Raw genomic sequence first — 14841 nt, 5'->3', positions numbered from 1 at the left:
CATATATAAGGGACTCACAACGGTGCTCCAGTATCCAATCTGGAGTGTACCTAAGTACAAGGCATAACATTTTAGGGAGAAAGAAGCTGGACTGGGGTCCTGATTAGCAGGATCCCAGTCAGACTAGTCAAGAACAGTGTAACATCAAGCAAGAAGTGGGGGTACCCATAAGAAGCAGATCCTACTTTCCTACCCTCCTTTTCCAAGATGGCACATTTTGCTGCTCTGAAGAAACTGCCCAATACAAGGGAGTTGGGTAAGATCTTCATGCAGGAGATCTTTAGTCTATATGGTCTTCCACAGATCATTATATCTGACTGGGATCCTCAATACATATCCTAGTTCTGGAGAGACTTCTGCAAGTCGCTTCACATTGATGTAGCACTCTCTTCTGTATTTCATCCTCAGACTAATGGTCAAACCGAACACCTTAACTAAGGTTTGGAACAAAATCACAATTAATTTTGCAATGTTACCCAGAGTGACTTGACTCTTTACTTGCCACCCACAGAATTCGGTCCATATTGCCTCCAAGGACCACCCCCTTTTTCAGCCTATATGAATATCATCCAAGAACATATCCTTTTGCTTCACAAGATTCCACTTCTGTTCCAGTAAATTCCTCTTTTACCCATCATCTCCGAGTAGTCAGGCGACAAATACATACTAACTTACAAGACACCAAAAAGAAAAGAAAACAGTCCGCCGACCTCCTTTGATGTCAGTCTCCCTCATACCAGGTGAATGATAAAGTTTGGCTCTCCTCTAAATATTTGCCCTAACAACTGTCTCTGCACAAACTATGACCATGCTTTTATGGTCCTCTAATAGTTATCCAAATAGTGAATCCTGAGTCTTTTCAACTACAATTGTTTCGTTCCTGGAAAGTGCATCCTGTATTCCTTGTTTACAAATTAAACCCTACATCACCGACCCCTATAAGAGGGTCTGTTCCAGGCCTCCTTCAGTTTTGGTTAATAATGTTCCTAAGTATGAGGTACAGGAAATCTGTGACTGTTGGGTTTTTGGAAACCATTTACAATTCCTGATCCATTGGAAAGGTTATCCTCCCAGTGACAGATCTTGGGAGATGCTGACTCATGCCCCAGTCCTAGTCCATCAATTTTTGAGGGTTTTCCGTGCTAAACCCAGGGCCTTGGGGGGACCTACTGTTACACTGCCGGCAATTGCTGAGCCTGCAACATCCTCCTCCACACTGCTGTGTGCCGTTATTTAGCACAAGGTGCCTCACATGCCTTCTCGGGTGGCATTGCGGTCTTCTGCGGCGGCCCGCTATTGTTATTAAAACATCATGGGTACGCACCACAACACACTAATTTTTACCCCGGAAAACTGAAGTGATTTACTCTGCCAGGCATGACTCAGAGCAATACAGCGGCTTATAATGTTCAGGACACTTTGCAGTTCCTGTTCAGGGACTGCGACCTCCTGTAAAACTTATACAGAGCACTGTAGTCCTTATCACTGATCTAGTAAACACATATAGTAATATTCAGGCAGTCATTCTCTTGCATGGGGGGGGTCATCCTCTTGATTTTCTTCTTCCCATCATTCAACAGTCTTGCTCCACGAAGGCTTTAGGAAGTGTTTTTATTACACCAGTCGAAGATGACGACCATTCCTTATTTTTCATCACATTTTCCCTACCCAAGATGGAGACTGCTTTTTTACTGTGACTGGTTGCTCGTCAACTGACTAGAGGCGTTGCACACTGTTCACAGAAAAGACTTCACACAACATTTTTTTCAAAAGCGTTTTTGGATTATTGGCATATTTATTCAACTTGACAGTATTATGTTAATATACATTTGTAGATTCAAACGTATGATGAGTTTTACAAATAATCAATAATTCATCATACATGAACCTCAAACAAAAAATTATTGTTTGTTCACAATGATCAAAACATATTGATAATCAATAATAATAAACAGATGGCAGTTTCTTCAAACAAATGATGCCCGATGCATTGGGAAAACGATTTACAAAAGGGGGTGGTGATGAACAGAGTGTCTGAATTGAGCAGACCACTCTTACCCAGTCCAAAGATCAGGGCTTGATCCATCACCGTTATTTATCTCACTGCCCCATCCCAGTTCAGAACCTGGCTATATGCAAATCAGTCTGTCCCTGGCCCAGTGCATCATGGGAACAGGGCAGACTAAACTACCAAGCCAATTCTTTACCAGAAAGGAGACAAGCTACCGGGGACCGGTTTCTGACATTTCAGCCGTCTTCGGCCCGGCTTGCTTGAATCCTGATGGAGCAGTGAGAAAGGGACTCATGTCTGAGTCTGCATTGGGGACAAAAATGTAAAAGCATGCTGTTACTGCCTTTTGTCGGCTCAATCTACCGATTAATCAGATGCCTTCTTCGTTGCACTTGCTAAGTACGATGTCTTTCAATTCATGCACCCATGCACTTTGTGAAACAAACATAACCTCCTGTGTTTGGTGGTGTATTATGTTTTATCACTCTGTTGTGCCTGCATGCGTAAAATAAGTGATGCCCTAGGAAATATAAAATACCTCCAAGACATGGTTGCTATAGCACCTGTCCTTAATGCACTATTTATCTCTGAAAACGAAAGAACCAAGCATTAGAAACTCGTACTTTATATCACGCAGATTTCCGTAAACACATAAAACACTATATTCGTATATGGTACTTACCTCAGATTGCACTATAAACTTCACGGAATGCACTGGATCAAATGTTGAATATCAATCTTGCTGTACTGTAATCACATAAAAAACTGGAACATCCGAACTCCGTGGTGTCTATGAACAAGACTATCTAACTTCATACACTGACTCAATCTGTTTTTCGCAGTATGCATGAAACGTAAACTCCCTAAAACTTGCTTACCTATTGCATTTGTGTCCTACGCCACCATATTTTCATCTGTATCACGAATGCTAACTGCTACCGGATGCAATATAGTCACGCATAACAATATAGAAAAGGGACTAGAAGCGGTTTACAAACCAACGGCGCCATCTTAGAACGGTGATAGTAATCGAGATTCTATCACATTGCTGCAGTGAACTTAAATGGTACTTCTAAATGATATGCATAAAAGTCAATAACCTTCATTTGCTTAAAGACTCACCACACCCTATTCAACTCGAACAACTAATGACAAACAACTTTTACCATGTTATTAATCACTGTTTAAATAGATACTCAATAAAGTTTTCCAAATTTTAACAAGTTCCCGTCGTTCTAAACCGGTTGAAGCCCAACTGTCCAATGATCTGCTATTGCATTTAAAAAATTCAAACCACTTATTGAATGCATGGCCATAACAATGTATGAGCCATACACCCCAAGTTAAGCTCAATGTTTAGCCACTATTACCAGTAACCGATCAGGGAAACTATCCCAGGTTGTACTCAATAATGTATCTCTAGGCTTGTATGTTGTATGCTTGTGGCAAATCCCTTCCCAAAGTGTCAGTGGGGTGATAATAATGTAATCATTGAGGCTGCCTCAACATTATGGATGGTATGTTATTACAATACAATGTGACAACTTACAATACTGTAGGAATAAACATCAAGTCAACACTGAATGACTTATGTTGGTAGTCTAGGGTAAGGAATCCCATTGTTCCAATGCAACTCTATGTAGCATTAATGACTAATCCTGTACTTGAGCACCAGAGAAAATAACTCATGTCCAATCGGTCATTAGGACCTCTTGGTAACATGCTATCAAACTCTTTGATCCAGTACACTTCTCTTTGCAGTCATTTTTTATCCATCTCAAATTGTAATGATACCTTTTCAATGATTTGGAAACGTAGTTGTGATATTGTATGTTTGGCTTCATCCCACTGTGTTGCTATGCTTGAAATGGTGCTTCTATTTCTAATTTTACTTGGATGTTCTATTATTCTTATTTGAATTTAACAATGAGCTTTGCCAACATATGCTTTCCCAGAAGGACATTTAATACAGGAGATGACATTACTGGTGTTGCAATCATTTGTGTGTCTCAGCTGAATCTTTTTCCCTGTTGAACGTTGCTTTGTGGTCTAGCCAAGATGGTTCGGAAATTGCTGCTTCTAGTATAGGTGTGTAATGGTTTTTGTTGGAAGATACAGTTGAACTCAGGTTCATTCTCTAACAGTTCCCATTGTGTGTTGATGATTCTTTTTATAGCCTGTCGACTGATTGTATATTTTAACACAAGTACCTTGTCTGGTGTTATCCTCTCGGTTCTTCTGGATAAATTACTCCTTTCGGTCTTTGGCTTGTACTCTGTCAATACTATTCTGTATCACTGATTTGGAATATTCTCTGCTATCTTCTGTGAGCAGGTATTCGGTTCTGAACAAATCCTTTTATTCATTATGAATTTTGAATATAGTAAATTTCTTATTAAATTCCTATGGTGAAAGCTTGAGAATGCTAGAGCTTTATTCCGGTCAGTCAGCTTGCTGTAAATTTGTGTATTGAAACTGGTGCCATGTTGTGTTTTGGTAATTAACACGTCTAACGAATGGATGCTTCTGGTATCAATTGTATGCGTAAACTGGATCCTCGGGTTGAACCTGTTAAGTGTGCTGATCATTTCCTCCAAAGCCATCCTCGTGTTTGACCATATGATGAAAATGTCATCAATATACCCGCAGTATAGTTTAATTTTAGTCCACCATTGAGCTTGTTTCATGATGTACTGGTGTTCAAACTGAGCCATGAAGGTATTAGCAGACGCAGGGTCCCCTGCAAAACCCATAGATGTTAGTCATTTGTGCATAAAGCTCTTCTTGCCAGGAAATTTAACTATGATGTAAACAAAAGTGGAGTAATTGTAATATGAAGACCTTCTCAGTGCCAATATCTTCAATTTTTAATAACGCCCACTCAATTGCTTCCAATCCTGCTTGGTGTGGTATTGACGTATATAAAGCTGTCATGTCAATGGTGCAGAACATCCAATACTCTTGAAACTGTGCATGAAGTTGTTGCAATTTTTGTAAAAAATGTGTAGTGTCCTTGAGATGAGATTGCAAATTTTGTGCACATTTCTGAAGGTAATGATCCAAAAATCTTCCTATCGGATCGAACAGCGACCCACATCCCGACACAATGGGTTGGAATAGGGGATTTTCCAAACTCTTGTGAATTTTTGGTATCATATACAATTTTGGTTGTCAGGGATTATTTGTTGTGAGGGAAGTTTTAGTCTGGGCATCAATCCACTCATGTTCTGAGGCCTTCTGGAGAATATCCTCTAGAATCCCTTGTTGTTGTGGTTTTGGATCACAAGATAACGGTAGATAAGTTTGGATATCTCTAACTTGCTGATTCACTTTGGTGTGGTAAAAAGCAGTGTCCATCACCACAATAGCCCCGCCTTTGTCAGGTGGTTGTAAGGTGATGTACTGATCATTTGCTATTGAGTTGATAATTCTGTGGTCCAGTTGACTCAAATTGGTACCTCTGTTGGTGTCTAGGTTCAATTTCTTAATGTTTTTGTGAATCATGATTTCAAAAGTGTCCAACATTTTATGTGAAGTAGGTGCCTGATATGTACCTTTGGGTTTAAACAGTGATGGATACTGCTTTTTACCACACCAAAGTGAATCAGCAAGTTAGAGATATCCAAACTTATCTACTGTTATCTTGTGACCCAACTTCATATAACTTCTGCTTATTTTCTGTGACATAATTTCCTGTCTATTGGTACGTAAGGGGCCACATCCTTTGATTTCCTTGCATTCAAACACTCCCAGTTCTCGCTTCTGTTAGCGCTTTCTGCACCTTTCAAAATGCAGTGTGCACTACGAAATTCGTTTTATTTATTTAATTGTTTGCTTACCTCCGATCATCCATATTCCGGTCTTGGAGTCCCTGGGTGATCTCCCCTCACCAAGCTGGGGGAGTAGCAAGCCAGCAGTCTTAGTCACAGGCAGAAGTCTTGCAGAGTTTTTCCTCCTCGCACAGCCCAACTGCCTGCTAAACCATTGACAATTTTGGGGTCTCAAGCTCCCCTTGCTAAGGTCCAACCCCAGACAACAAATGTGATTCCGAGTCTGAGTCTTTGAAGAGTAAATTTGGGGTCTGATTCCTTTCTCCTGCCCTGCCCTTCCTCCAGAAAGCAGTCTGTCACACCCGTAGTGATTCCAAATCAGATAGCCCCCAATACAGGCCATGGGTGTGACTAGAGATTCAGACCTGGTTGTCAGACACAGTGATGTGTGTAGCAAAAGGTTTCACCGGGCCCAAACTCTACTCTTTATGATTCTTCTATCCACCACATCACATTCCTGAGATGTGTCCATGCCTTTTTCTAGTGACTTATCTCTGAATCAAAGAGCACCCTTTGAAGTATACTGGAGAGCCTGGATCTCTCTTACTCCAGTGTGCCCCACTCAGCTTACAGGAATACAGCAATCCACAAATCTGTCTGGGGGATTCCTCTACTTTTTTTTTTTAAATGAGTGATCGTCTAGGCTTTACTCCAGTTACACAGGCCACACCACCGGACTCTCCTGGACCGACCATCATTGTATACATCACGTCTTCATCCTGCCCACCGTACACCACCGCCCCACTCGCAGCTGGATCAAGGCTACCGAAGTACGTCTCGTCAACTCCCTCAGCACCACCACTCCTCCAACGCTTACAGAATATGATACCGCAGTGTGCCACCACCACCACCGATGGGCCTCAAACTGCGCCGAAACCTGGGCACCCCTCAAGTACAGCACTGCGTCAGTACCTCACGTCTGCATGATGGCAGGTGTGAGGGAGACACAGTGCCACAGGGATAGGCTGGCCCCATGCATTGCGGGAGTTGCATCATCGTTGTGACACAACTGCAGCAATGCGTGACTTTAGCGCTGACAGATACGTCAGGATTCCAGACGTATCTGTCAATACTTGAGTCATGGAGCGCTATCCATTGAATACAGCGCATCCGTGGTGTCGCAAGAAGGGGTAGTGAAAAGTGCTGCAACGATGTCTTGTCGCAGCGCTGCAACACTTTTCATGAGTGAGGACCAGGAATGTGCACTATCTTATTGATGGTGCGCATTCCTGCTCTGTAGTTTTGTCGCAGGGCAGGGTAGCAACATTGCTTGCAGTGGTCCAGCATCAAAACCTGATGAAATTAGGCCCAAAGGATTATCTCCATTTTTTTAGATCTGCTATTTTCTGGTCTTTAAAACTGCCTCTAACTGCAGTTAGAGGCAGTTTTTTTTGTCCTCCAACCTTCAAGAATTCCCTTGTACATATTGCGAGGTACGGTTAGCGGCTGTTTTTGCACAGGAATGCCTCCCTTTCATGTCATTATCGCTAACAGAAGTGGCGATCTTTTGTATGGACATTTTCTCCGGAGACCGCCCATAACTGTCGGAAAACTGCTGCTAATGCGGCGTTAACTCCTTGTACATATGCCCCTATGTTTCTATCTGATTCAGAAGAAGTCTGTTGGTACAGAAAGATCCATGATGGTGTAGAAGGATTCATGATGATGTACATAGGTCCAGGAAAAAATTAGGGGCATATAAGCAAGGACAAGCGGTATTTACAGCAAAATGCGATTAGCGCGTTTTATTTATCGCCACCTATCGCCGGATATTATCACAGAGATAACATGCTATTAGCAACGTTTATCTCTAATGCGATAATATATCCGGCGATAGCGACTTAATGCGTGAATATCGCTGGAAATCTAGCAATATTCAGGCATTAACGCTAATGGGGACTTACCTGCATATCCACCTCTCAGGTTAAGTAATGGTCTGAGCAGGCGTTAGAATCTGGCGATGATCGCGTTTAGCGTGACTTTTCTAATCTCACAGCCTGCCTTGCTAATAGGCGATAGCTGTGCTAGCGGCTGCTTTCAGTCGCTAACAGTTTGGGTACGCCCACTTTGCATGTCATTAGCGATAAATATCGCTGACATGCAAGGTGGGCCCCAAACCGGTCGCTATCGCTTAAAAGCTGTCGCTAACTGCTGTTAACGACAACTTGCTAATAGGGCAATAAAAATATCACTGCTTTAGCGGCAAAAAGTGCAGCTAAAGTGGCGATATGGCCCTTGCTAATATGCCCTGTAGTTCTTTAGATGGATCAGCTCAGAGGGAAAAAAGGTAAGATGTTTATACTGGTGTTTTAATTTATTTTTTGTGTACAATTCCTTACCTGCAGCAGACAGAGTTTGGGTCCAGCACTTCTAATTTCCACTTTACATTTTAATTTTACTCCAGCTCTGTTGCAACCCTTTTCTGGAAGTCCACTTATAATTAGACCTTCATAGTTGTACACAAACGTCTCACTTGTAGTGAAATCGGGCGCTGTAAAAAGAGAGGTTGATATTCTCACTCATCAGCGTTTTCAGGCCACAATAGTGGTAGCAAAGGTCTTTATAAATACACACACAATACCATGGAAGTTCAAATTGTCTGTCACACAGGGATCACACGAGAATGCCAGCCACCATGCACACGTTTGTCTGCGGTTCTATCTTAGGAGAGCAGAATTCATCAAAACAAAGCAAGTAAACATATAACATTAGGCTTCATAGATAACCTTGTGAAATATCTCTAACAATTAAGTGGTTATCAATTTTTACCCATTGTAAATTAATATTAATTTACCTTATAGATTTAATACTAGCCATAAAATGTCCATATCATGTATGATGTTCTCACATACGTTAAATTGGCAGCACCTTTTATTTAAGTACATATGATTGTACAAGGATTTCGTTTGGCAAATATCATCTTGAAGATGTCAGAGAAGTTTTCCCACATTGTTGAAAGCGTGGCTTTACAATATCCCGCTCAAATACAAGCAGTAGTACGTGAATTTAGAACGTAATGGTGAAAATGGCACCTACCGTAAATGCCTTCCTGGCTTCCTATAAGTGAAGAGAGTAGGAAAAAATACATTAATGAGCAGTATTTGTACAATAACATCCGGTATATAGTTCCATATACGCCCACCCAAACAGGACTACAGTAAATGAGAAGGAAACTGAAGCACTGTGTGGGACATCACAGCCCTGTTGAAACAATTGTCATTTTCAGGCCATCGAACTGTCATTGACACATGGAGTGGAGTTGGTGCACCGAAAAACCGTCGTGTATAGTACACTCCCTTTTCAGGGTAAAATATACTCTATAAACTTTAAGCAATAAAGAGAGCATTGTGTATTCCTATCAGGCAACATCAGACAGGTGTAAGGCCAGCGTCTTAGCACAATACTGAACTGCACGTGCTAAAGTAATCTATCATCAGTTGCACCTTAACATCAATGGGCTTATTTAGATTTCCATCTCCTTATACAGCACTCTGAAAGCAACAAATATAACTCACACTCTGCATATGAGTATGCAGAAGCAGGACATCTTGGAAATAAGTAGAGATTGATTGAAGGTCAAAAACAAATGGTCTAGCAGAGTTGTCCTTTAATAACCCCATTTCACCTCCAGAACAAGACTGGAATCACATAAATCTTTAGGGCCTCATTTATGAGGCTCCTTGCGCCATCAGAACATCAGCAGAAGCCTGCGTGATATTTATCAGGCGGCACTAAGCCACTTTTTTTTTTTGCTTAATGCTGCCTGATAAATATCAGTCCCTTTACCGCAGTGTTCTGCATTAAAGGGGCGTGCAATGGGTGTTGCTGGGGGCGTTCCCAGCAACATCCATGACCTTTTGACACTGCCCCAGATTATGAGAAATCGTAAATCTGAGGCAGTGCCAAAGGTTTACGCAACTGAGAGAAATAGCTTTATTTCTCCTTGTTCTTCCTTTTTTCTATGTGTGCTGCATTCAGCAGCAAACATGGAAAGAGGAAAAGCATCTTGTGATTATTTTTGTACAAAAAGGTTTCCCTTTCTGTACAAAAACAATCATCCACGCAACAGAGGCCCCCTTGCACCATTGTGCAAAGGTGCCTGCGTTGGCGCACGGCAGCCCATTGTGCGCCGGCGAAAAGGACAGGAATGCACCATATCTTATAGATACGGCACGTTCCTGCCCTTTTCTTTTGCCATAGGGAAGCGCAGCAGGAAGGCCTACAGTGTTTTACTCTTTTATGTTCATTGCAGATAAGAATAATAGCAGACTCTTTAATGTGAATTTGCCAACACCAAAACACAGATAACAATTTTTGTGAAAAGATATCATGATCAGTTTCATGTAAATCAGATTACAGAAATGTAGTGTTGAAATATGCAGATATTCAATCTTTCCTTTAAGGACCTCCTTTACTTGCAAAATTGAACATGTTGCTATATATATTTCCTTTCTAGTTAACACTTCATTTAATACAAAACCTTCAAAATAATTTAAATGCAATTCCTGTTTTTCCTGTTTAAACCACAGGTGCAAATATGCTTTGTCACCTTCCTTTCACCTTGGCTGGCAGAAAGCATTGTGATGTCAGAGCTCAACTATTTACAGTGAGGCGGGTATTTCATTTCTTTAAGACAGGTGACTAGAGCAAAGAAGTCACCCATGGGAAGAGACGTGCTTGTATAGAGCGATTGTATTTAATTAATTGTAAAGAAATCTTTATGAAATGGAAAGGAGGTTTGTAATTTGATGTCTCTGTTTCGGTTGTGTTGTTTTAGTGGGTCGTATATACGTTAGTAATGACCACTATGTTGCATAGTAAATTTATCTGAAATCGTGGATGATTTTGATAACGTTCAGGGACTTGTAAATGCGTTTTACAGAAAGGGAAGGAACATTTACGTTTGCTTGGAGTGCATTAGATAAATCAGTACTTAAGAAAGGAGAAGATTCTAATCTAAAATTCCAAGGACTACCTCAAATAAAATGATTTGCTTCATATTGAATTATCTACACACAATACTGAGCATTTTTGTGGGATTCGTAACTCTATAGCAATGAATTGTAAAGGAATACGTTTTAGTTGAGCCAAGAAAAGGGACAATAACATGAGAGCAAAAGAAAAAGAAGAGTATGAATGTGATTATCCTTTGCTGTCAAAGAAGAAAAAAACGGAACACAGTGAACAAGAAATGTCTTTGAGCTTTAACAGACTAGTGTCAAACCTGCCCAGTAGAAGATATAAGTTCTGCACTGTAAATATTAATTACTTTTTGATAGGCATCTATAGGGCAGTGCCTAGAACTGAAGTGCTGCTGGATTATTCTTCTTTAAATTATCGTTTATATTTCTATCAAATAACCATGTTTTTATATAAATAAAAATGACAAAATGATGGAAGATGATTTGGGTAGTAGTACAGCTTCATGGTTGTAAGAAATGAGGTTACTAGTTGAGGGGGGTGTAACCCACCTCAACAAACCACAAAAGGAGCTCAAAACAGAGTGAAACAAAAGGGGATGATGGACGGAGCATTTGAGCAAATCAAACACTCACCCCCAGTCAACTGATCTGGGTTTAATCCATCACCATTCTTTAGCTCACTCAGCCACCCCAGTTCAGACATGGCCATATGCAAATCAGTCTGACCCTGTGCCTCATGGGAACAGTTCAGCCCGAACTGCCAAGCCATGTCTTCCCTGGACCGGAAACAAGCATCCTGGGACCGGTTTCGGATTCATAATCCTCATCAGCCAGGCTATCTTGAATCCAGTGGCCAAGTGAGCAAGGGACTCACGTCTGAGCATACCCTGCCAACTTAGGGCGAACAAAGTGAAACAAAAGGTGATGATGGACGGAGCATTTGAGCAAATCAAACACTCACCCCCAGTCAACTGATCTGTTTTTAATCCATCACCATTCTTTAGCTCACTCAGCCACCCCAGTTCAGACATGGCAATATGCAAATCAGTCTGACCCTGTGCCTCATGGGAACAGTCCAGCCCGAACTGCCAAGCCATGTCTTCCCTGGACCAGAAACAAGCATCCTGGGACCGGTTTCGGTTTCATAATCCTCATCAGCCAGGCTATCTTGAATTCAGTGGCCAAGTGAGCAAGGGACTCACGTCTGAGCATACCCTTCCAACTTAGGGCGAACAAAGCGAAACAAAAGGGGATGATGGACGGAGCATTTGAGCAAATCAAACACTCACCCCCAGTCAACTGATCTGGGTTTAATCCATCTCCATTCTTTAGCTCACTCAGCCACCCCAGTTCAGACATGGCCATATGCAAATCAGTCTGACCCTGTGGCTCATGGGAACAGTCCAGCCCGAACTGCCATGCCAGGTCTTCCCTGGACCGGAAACAAGCATCCTGGGACCGGTTTCGGATTCATAATCCTCATCAGCCAGGCTATCTTGAATCCAGTGGCCAAGTGAGCAAGGGACTCACGTCTGAGCATACCCTGCCAACTTAGGGAGAACAAAGCGTAACAAAAGGGGATGATGGACGGAGCATTTGAGCAAATCAAACACTCACCCCCAGTCAACTGATCTGGGTTTATTCCATCACCATTCTTTAGCTCACTCAGCCACCCCAGTTCAGACATGACCATATGCAAATCAGTCTGACCCTGTGCCTCAAGGGAACAGTCCAGCCCGAACTGCCAAGCCATGTCTTCCCTGGACCGGAAACAAGCATCCTGGGACCGGTTTCGGATTCATAATCCTCACGTCTGAGCATACCCTGCCAACTTAGGGCAAACAAAGCGAAACAAAAGGGGGTGATGGACAGAGCATTTGAGCGAATCAAACACTCACCCCCAGTCAACTGATCTGGGTTTAATCCATCACCATTCTTTAGCTCACTCAACCACCCCAGTTTAGAAATGGCCATATGCAAATCAGTCTGACCCTGTGCCTCATGGGAACAGTCCAGCCCAAACTGCAAAGCCATGTCTTCCCTGGACCGGAAACAAGCATCCTGGGACCGGTTTCGGATTCATAATCCTCATCAGCCAGGCTATCATGAATCCAGTGGCCAAGTGAGCAAGGGACTCACGACTTAGCAAACCCTGCCAACTTAGGGTGAACAAAGCGAAACAAAAGGGGATGATGGACGGAGCATTTGACCAAATCAAACACTCACCCCCAGTCAACTGATCTGGGTTTAATCCATCACCATTCTTTAGCTCACTCAGCCACCCTAGTTCAGACATGGGCATATGCAAATCATTCTTACCCTGTGCCTCATGGGAACAGTCCAGCCCGAACTGCCAAGCCATGTCTTCCCTGGACCGGAAACAAGCATCCTGGGACCGGTTTCGGATTCATAATCCTCATCAGCCAGGCTATTTTGAATCCAGTGGCCAAGTGAGCAAGGGACTCACATCTGAGCATACCCTGCCAATTTAGGGCGAACAAAGCGAAACAAAAGGGGATGATGGACGGAGCATTTGAGCGAATCAAACACTCACCCCCAGTCAACTGATCTGGGTTTAATCCATCACCATTCTTTAGCTCACTCAGCCAGAGTTACAAAAATAGAGTACATTTCAATACAAGACCAGAATGACAAAAATCCAATTGGTGGAACTGGAGATATAGTGCCAAGAGGTGTAAAGCGCCAACTGTGGTTATCTAGTAGCTCTCAACCGGGAAAGAGTCACAAGTTCAGGCGGACTGTGATGGAGTGTGGGACAGTTACAAGGACCCAGTTAGGCACACTGAACAAAGTACCCTAAATCCTGGTTTGCAGAGAGTTGCTTGGATCTGTGCCGGAGATGCATTGCCCAGCCGTAGCGATACGTCAGTTGTGAGATGTGGCGAGGTTGTGATGTGAGGGCCTGGGTCCTCACCAAGGTGCCCATCACCGGTCCTTGCAATGGGAAGTTAGGTGTCGAGGATGCAGCAATCTGTCAGGGCGATGTGTTGGTTCCAAAGAGCTGTGAGGCTGCGATGTGGAGTACGGCATCATAGACGAGGCTGCCATCAATGAGGAATGGAAGGGCCTGCATCAATGATGTGGTGCACAGAGGTGGTTCCCATGGTGTTCCGGGTTGTGGCAGCGATGCGATGTAGTCCAGTCCACGCATTGGTTCTGCTTGGAGTTGTGCCGCTCAGCAGAGGGGAGGAATCGGTTCCGCTGGATCTACAGAGGCTGGTAAAGCACCTTAAGCTAACTTCCATGGGACCAGGACAGGGGTGGCACTACTTGGCAGGGTAGACGCACAGATGGCGGAGTTCAGGTGCAGATGCAAGTTTGGACGCCTGTTAGGTCCCTAAAGTTTCATATCACAAGGCAGCCAACTAGCCCTTGAAGTCACTCAGCGTTCAAAAGATGCAGGTCCAGTCCTTCTTCCCCAGCCACAGAGGGCAGCAGGGACTAGTTCAGCACAGCAAAGCAGGAGTCCAGTAGAGTGCAGTCCAGCAGAGTGGCAGTTCTTCAGTAGCACAACAGTCCTTATTCCTGGCAGAATATCCACAGCTCCAGAAGTGTACTGAAGTGGTGGTCAGGTGCTTTGTTTTTATACCCTGGTGCCATGGTTCTGGAAGGTGGGAGAAGCTTATAGACAGTGTCTTTGAAGTGCATGTAATTCCCTACCTCCCGTGCCTTGACTTCAAACTGGCTGAAGTGGCAATGCTGGGTCGTTAAGGCCCTTTGTGTGGAGACAGGACACAGCCTATTTAAGTGTAAAAGACACTGTGCCCAGCTGCTGCCTCCCATTTTACCAGTGATGGCCCATCCAGTCACACCTAAGCTCCCATTGTGTGTGGTTGTCCAGGAGGAATACACAAAGCCTTACTGTCAGTTGCACCCAGTCATGTGACCCAGGGTGGCCGCAGGCAGTAAATGTCTAGGGCAAGGAAATACCAACTTTCTAAAGGTGTCATTTTCCAAACTATAGTCTGAAATCCAATGTTACCATGAATTAGGATATTAAATTAGGATTCCAGAGACACCTAGCATAAACTAGTCATCTCTTCCCATTTGGAAATTA

At 43.0% G+C, this 14841-nt stretch overlaps 1 long non-coding RNA gene across 1 annotated transcript in view; it reads right to left on the bottom strand.

The window, feature by feature from the left end:
• Nucleotides 1-8186: 8186 nt before the first annotated feature.
• The window catches only part of LOC147672118 (uncharacterized), a 146396-nt gene continuing 139741 nt past the window's right edge, over nucleotides 8187-14841 (bottom strand). Inside the window, exons 2-3 of the long non-coding RNA XR_015303567.1 lie at nucleotides 8878-8898; nucleotides 8187-8332 (exon numbers count right to left, since the gene is read on the bottom strand). This is a non-coding gene — a long non-coding RNA (uncharacterized LOC147672118). The remainder of the gene's footprint in view (nucleotides 8333-8877; nucleotides 8899-14841) is intronic.

Source organism: Lissotriton vulgaris, unplaced genomic scaffold, assembly GCF_964263255.1.
Source record: "Lissotriton vulgaris unplaced genomic scaffold, aLisVul1.2 SCAFFOLD_1468, whole genome shotgun sequence".
Classification (NCBI taxonomy): domain Eukaryota; kingdom Metazoa; phylum Chordata; class Amphibia; order Caudata; family Salamandridae; genus Lissotriton; species Lissotriton vulgaris.
This window is presented reverse-complemented; position numbering and strand designations above follow the sequence as displayed.